The 6,875-nt window shown below is 27.3% G+C and overlaps 1 non-coding gene across 1 annotated transcript; it reads right to left on the bottom strand.

The window, feature by feature from the left end:
- Window positions 1-5,470: 5,470 nt before the first annotated feature.
- Window positions 5,471-5,577, bottom strand: LOC114377742. The gene has a single exon (XR_003659179.1). It is a non-coding gene; the product is annotated as a small nucleolar RNA snoR100 (small nucleolar RNA).
- Between the last annotated feature and the right edge of the window lie 1,298 nt (window positions 5,578-6,875).

Below are 6,875 nucleotides of genomic sequence, written 5' to 3'. Positions count from 1 at the left end.
TAATCAAAGCCTATTATGACTTTAAGATACAAATAATCTCAGGTAAAATAAATATCATGACTTTTATTTTAAATTTAGTGTTCATTGTTGCTTAAGTACACAAATTGTCACCCATGAAGAGAGGATAAATCATACCTACATACAATTTAATAGTAATAATAGGAAAATAACTACTTTGCATTTCTTCCAACATAATTAAGTATTTACAATTAGTCTCAAATTGAACTTGCTGCAGCTCATATACTCCATCGAAAACAAATAGCTTTTGATAAAAAGAATTCATAACAATATTTAGGGGACATTTGAATTTGCTCCTTTATTTCAAGCATTTCCAAATCTTGTGGTTTTTCCTTTTTTAACAACAGCAACAAACTTATCCTGTGACTATTGTTGGGCTTTTGTAGGTGCACTGAAGTTCCTGCAAGTTTTATCCAAAATATTGTTTGACTACTAACCTGCACGTTGTAGCAGCAAAAGAAATTCTATCAATGTTGTATACATAAATGACCAAATTAGGAAATATATGGATAAGTAATTAACCAAACTGATTCTAACTTGCACGTTGTAGCAGTTGTTCAAGTGCTCTAATTCCGTGCGTTGTAAACATGACAATAGTTCCTGTTAGGATCTTCAAACTCGAAGACATGCAATTTCATCACCCTCCTCAAAGCCATGTTATTGACAAAATTGCTTCCATCCTTTGGCATTTCTTCGTGGTTCTTTTAGTCTCATTCCAAAACAACAGTTTACATTTAACCCTTAATAAGGCAGGAACAGTCAAGGTTGTTCTTCTAAATCTTCTGACAAACTTGGCAAGTTTAGATGGTAGGTCCTGCATCAATGACATTTTCACAATGAGTATTTATATACAAATTATGAATGATGAATTGAAAATATCATCAGAATATGATGGGGGGAAATGATGAAGCAAGCCAAAAGTTTGCCTATCAATGAGTTTTTTAAATATAACATCAGAATATGATATCCGGAAAATAGCATGAAGCAACTCAATAGATTTTGAGGAAGACTAACTTAACTTTACTTGGAAAATATAACAACAGAATATGATAGCTAGAAAATAGCATGAAGCAACTCAATAGATTTTGACGAAGACTAACTTAACTTTGCTTGGCCATGAAACCTCCTCATGCAATTCCTTACCCTACCAAACCACAACAACAACAAAAAATCATTAACAGAGATAAAAATCACATATATAATAAAGAAGTCTATAGTACAGAGATAAAAAATTCCAGAAAGATATACCTAGTTGAAGATTAACAAAAACAGGAAAATGCAACAGCCAAAAAACCTGTTCGATAACTCAGCCAAAACTTTTAAGTTAGTAAAATCCAACTATGGAGATGAAAAATCAAAACTATTCAAAACAAAAAATAAATACATTGTTTCTTACTCCAAGATAAAGTAAGAGAAATTTGAAACATATTATATAAAAGATTATCATTATTTTCTCGCATGTGAAACTTTCTCGTATGCAACAACTGTTGAGGATAAATATGTATGTTCAAAATCCAATCTATCATGTTATTAATTTTAGTAAATAATTGTTCTTTATTTTATTAAATTGTTAATTTGACAAGTCCTCAATTAAAATTAGAGATTTGTTATCATTATAGAGATTACGATAATGAGAAACAAGTCATTTATAATTTTAATCTAAATTGTTCTTGATCATAGAATTCTTGTAAATAGGACATCAATAATTTGGATAGATTAATATATATGTGATAGTATTTATTGGATAAATATTAGTAGATATCATTTATTAATTTTATATATATAGATGAGTCACATGTGAATGTGATCATTGAACTAACTCAATTGAAATTTTCTAATGGTTAAATTTATCATAAACTGTCAATAGAAAATTTTCAAGAGGTTTAATAGTTTTCTTTAACATGAGATTATCATAGTAATTAACAGGTTATTTGTTATGTTTTTCGGACATCTAATGCTTTAGAACACTTGTACAGATGAAGTAAATTATTATACTATTCTTTTGACGATTCTTGAAAGTAAAACACTATTTCGTGCTATATGAATGTTAAGGAGTGTTGTTAGATGTCTATCTTGATTAATATATTAATTTGATTAATATATTACCGATTTAGTATTGAACCTACAGGGTCACACACGAGTGTTCTAATCTCTGTTAAGGAAATTATTTTAATATTTGATGTTCAATTAAATTAGAGAATTTAATATGACCAAATGATTAATTAATTTCCTAAGTGGAATATTATTATATTTTTTGCTAGCACTGAAAATATAAATAATATAAATAATTTGAAATATTTGGTGAAAGAAAATTAGAGGATTATGTTTGGAATTTGGTTTGAAAAGTTGTTACAAAAAGTCGGACTTGGTCAATTATTATTTCTAATTTCAAGTTGTTAAATGGTTAACAACAAGAAAATAACAAGAAACAATATTTTAAATGACTTAAAAGATAAGATAGTGGATTCTATTTTATCACAAATCTAGTTTGTTCGGCATGCTATAAACACAACCCTAGGCTGCAAAATAGATCCTTTTTATTCCATCATGTGTTTTAAACACTTTTTTTTTCTTTCAATTGGTATTAGAGCCATGTTCCTTTGTGTTTAAAATTATATTATGAAATGTGTTTTTCTTTTAAAAGTAAACATGTTTTTGATCGGTGTCATCAAACATATTGCAATAGTTGTGAAAAATATGTGTTTTATTGAATCTAAACATGCTGAGATACATAATCACCATATTAGATTAATAGATATGTGATATCTCTTGTTTTTAGGGAGACAATTTGATCCAAAAATAAAGCACTGTGTGTCTTGTCTGCTCTTTCTTTGTTACAAAACCTTTCATTGACTTCATTGTGAATAATCAAAAATGTGTTTTATTAAATTGTACAACAATTGTTGCAGAATTGTTTTCTGAAATTGAAATCATAAATGCATATATTGTGATATAAGTTTGCTGAAATATCTTTAACTTGATTTATTAAGTTTAAAACCTATATTCAATTGTTGGATTATGCTTAATGAATTTTGTATATTTAACATGTGAATCAAGATTCTAATATATACTTTAGATTATCATTATCATATTATATCTTGTATAATATATGGTGATTGCAATGAAAGTAAAAATAATATAACTTGATCACCATGTGATATTGAATTTGGTGTACATGTGATGTATTGAGATATATATTTCTTTATTATATAATGGATATATAATAGTAGACTCATTTTTTTTCACATATTCAAGGTTATACAAACATAGATTAAATATGTGAATTATAAGATGTTAAAGTAATCTTTATTAAATGTAACATATTGTGAAGTTGTTCACAAAGTATATGTTTATACATTGTGATATATTTGTTTAAATGTTCAGAAATTCTAAAATTAATATCCCACGTTTCTTTTTCGTGAATATTTATTAAATATTTAGGGAGATATTTAAATTGATTTATAGTTCATTGTTGGTATTGATATGTTTCAATTTTGATTGATGATTTATTTTCATGATTATTATTATATTATATAATTACAATATATAGAGATATATTGTAGCATATAATTTATAGGATTGTACCAAAATTTTGATTGTTATGATAAAAATTAATAATATGTAATATTATATATCCTTTTGATTTTCTCCCTCTATGAAGATATTATTACACATTTATTCTCTCCTCATTCTCTCGTAACATCAATTATTGATTATTGTTCCACCTATCAACGTTGTCAAATAGATATTAGTGTGGATACATGTGTAATCTTCACATTATCAAAGAAATTTTTTATGTTTCAATAACATGCATTCGGATACATAAATCTATTTTTCTTCATTTATCATTTTATATATTTTAAATGTAAAATAGATCATTTTTATTTCATTGTGTGTTTTGAAGGAAACATAAAAAGGATCGTAAGCAAAAACATGTTAATCAATTTTTATTTTCAAAATGCCACTCAAGGACTTGGGAACAATGGACGAATTCATTCTAGGAAGTTTAGGGTTAGAGCTTGTTTAGGGGAAAGATAAATAATAAGAAGGAGAAGCATTCAAAAAAAAAAATCCCACTCCTAGACAAAGTAACATAGAAATCTGAAACATATTACATACAAGATTACCATTATTTGCTCGCATGTGAAACTCCCTCATAGCAACTGACAATAAACACTTGTCAAACATGGGAAACATAAAGAAGATTGTAAGCAAAAACATGTTAATCATAAAGAAGATTGTAAGCAAAAACATGTTAATCGACTTGTATTTTCAAAACGCCACCCAGGGACTCAGGAATAGTGAACAGATTCATCTGAAAACAGAGAAATGAGAAATCTTGTGTTCCTACAGGTTATGTTCTGCTATTTTCTCTTTTGGTTTCCCCAATTGCAAATGAACCGGTTTTTTGGTCTCCTTTGGTTACCACAACGATTTCCCCAGAACCAGTATGGATTGTAATTGGTGTTTTTGTGTTAGATGGTTGAGGAAGTGACATGTGTAAAAAATATTATATTTTTTCAGTGTCATGCTTATTTCTCTTGACCAACAAAGTTCGTTTGCAATTTAAATAAAATATTGTATATTACATTCATGTATTATATTAATAATAACATTTTTTTTATAAAATACCAAATTATCAAGACAATCTATATAAGATTAACATTTGTTGATAGTTGATAAAAAAAATTTATCATGATTGATAAAATTAAAAATCCATTGACTTTTTTATTTTCAATTATATAATTATTGAAATAGGATTAATATTTGAATCATTGCGGACCAAAGTGACTCATTTTAACACCCTTACAAATAACTATAAAAATAATGTTTAAAATAATTGTTTGGCTTAATTACTTTTAGTTTTGATGATTTTGGTCCCATATTTCTTTTGCACAAATGACTTTCACCATTCCGTCAGTCTTCTGTTAACAAAATTTGTTTGTGTGAACTAAATAATGACATGATAATAGACTTAAAATTTTTTTTGAATGTCAGCATTAGCAGCAACATCATCATCTCTAGTTCAATGTCATAATTAAAAAACGTTTTTAAATATTTAAAATAGACTTGGGAAGCGACCAAAATTACACAATTATAATAATTAAACATCCTACTTACAAATTTGAATCAGGAAACCAAAATTGCACAATTTCTACACTCAAGAAATTAAAAGTACAGTTAAGCGTATTTATTTACAAAGGTAATTTAGAGATTAATTAAAACAAAACTGAAATTTAACATAGATACAAAATTATTTCCTCAGATATTATTATATATGAATGTGGATAAACAAGTCAGCGATTTTGCATCTGCTTCCCATTTCAATGTCTCGTGAATGGCAAAAAAATATCGAAACAAATTGAACAGAAATTTCAGACACCGATGAAACCAGATCTCCATCACTTTGAAAAAACAGGGATTAAAGAAAATTTGAAAGGAAACAAGGAAAAAATGTAGGTCGCAACCAGGCCCTCTTATCATTAAGTTCATCAAAGAGAGCAGACATATTGACCTAATATTTCAATTTCCGAGCACACAACCATGCTGCCTTCATTATGTTATCCAGAGCATCGGCTTATTGTGCACGGATTCAATTGAATACATGACAAATAACATTGATGAATTAACCACGGAAAAGAGAAAGACGCTAATTCACAAAACTAAGAAATTGGAGCTGCTATGGGAAACAAACACGATAACCCTAGGAGAACAAACATCGTAGATGAAACGATCCTAACCCTGAGGCTACTATGATGCTAACCCGAGCGACGAGGTTTATGACTAGATTGAGACGCTATTTATAAAAGGAGGGAGCTTTTTAGGGTTTTTTACTTGCACCGTATCTCATGGGCTTATTCTGTGTAATGCGTGTTTGGACACTGCTATGCACACCCAGCAAAATTAATGGTACACCCAGAAATTTTGCAAATTTCCCATTTTGCCCTTTTGTATAAACATACGGATCAATTGATCCATAAACCTCATACGGAAACGGATCAGCTGATCTGTATGAAGTCCACGGATCAGCTGATCCGTATGAGCTAATAGGCTCAAGCAAGAATTACACCTATGACTTTCATGTTATCAGCACAACACTCTAACCAACTAAGCTAATAGTCTTATGTTATAAAATAAATAATGTTGTTATACATAACACTAAACTTTCTAATGTATATTTAATGCACATGTAAATTTAAATAATAAATTTTATGACAATTAATTTTGATATAACTCATACAAATTATTTAATTTGTATACTTTTTATAAATAAAAAATATTTACTATTAAAAAATTTAATATATTAATAAATTAAAAAACATATTTTTGAAAAAAAAAACACAAAAAGTAATTAAGCTGATTTAAGTGTATTTTATTATCTTAAATTTTAGTTTTTTAAGAGATATTTTTTATTAATATAATTTCAATTAATTTTAATTATTTAAAATGTTTTTTGTTAATTTTACTTTTTATAATTTTAAAAAATAATTTATATTACTATTCGGTAGTAATATATCATGCTTTTACAAATGGAGTCTAACTAGGTTCGTTAAGCAGTTTATGTGAGTGTTGTAAATCTTCTTATACCGTATTCAATTCTTACAAATAAAAAAAGAATATATTGTGATTTTAATCGTATCATGTTAGTAATCATTTGAAGGTTATGTATGATGTGATATTGTAATAAAAAATTAGGCATAAATGTAATTTTGGTCCCCTATTTTTTAAAACATACAATTTTGGTCCTCTATTTTAAAAAATATACAATTTTAGTTCTCTATTTTAAAATATAGACATTTCATCCTTCCATTTTTTAAATTCCATAATTTTAGTCCCTAAATTTTAAAATAGAGATA

This window comes from Glycine soja, chromosome 11 (genome assembly GCF_004193775.1).
Source record: "Glycine soja cultivar W05 chromosome 11, ASM419377v2, whole genome shotgun sequence".
Classification (NCBI taxonomy): domain Eukaryota; kingdom Viridiplantae; phylum Streptophyta; class Magnoliopsida; order Fabales; family Fabaceae; genus Glycine; species Glycine soja.
Note: the sequence above shows the minus strand (reverse complement) of the source record. Positions and strands in the feature narration are given on the sequence as shown.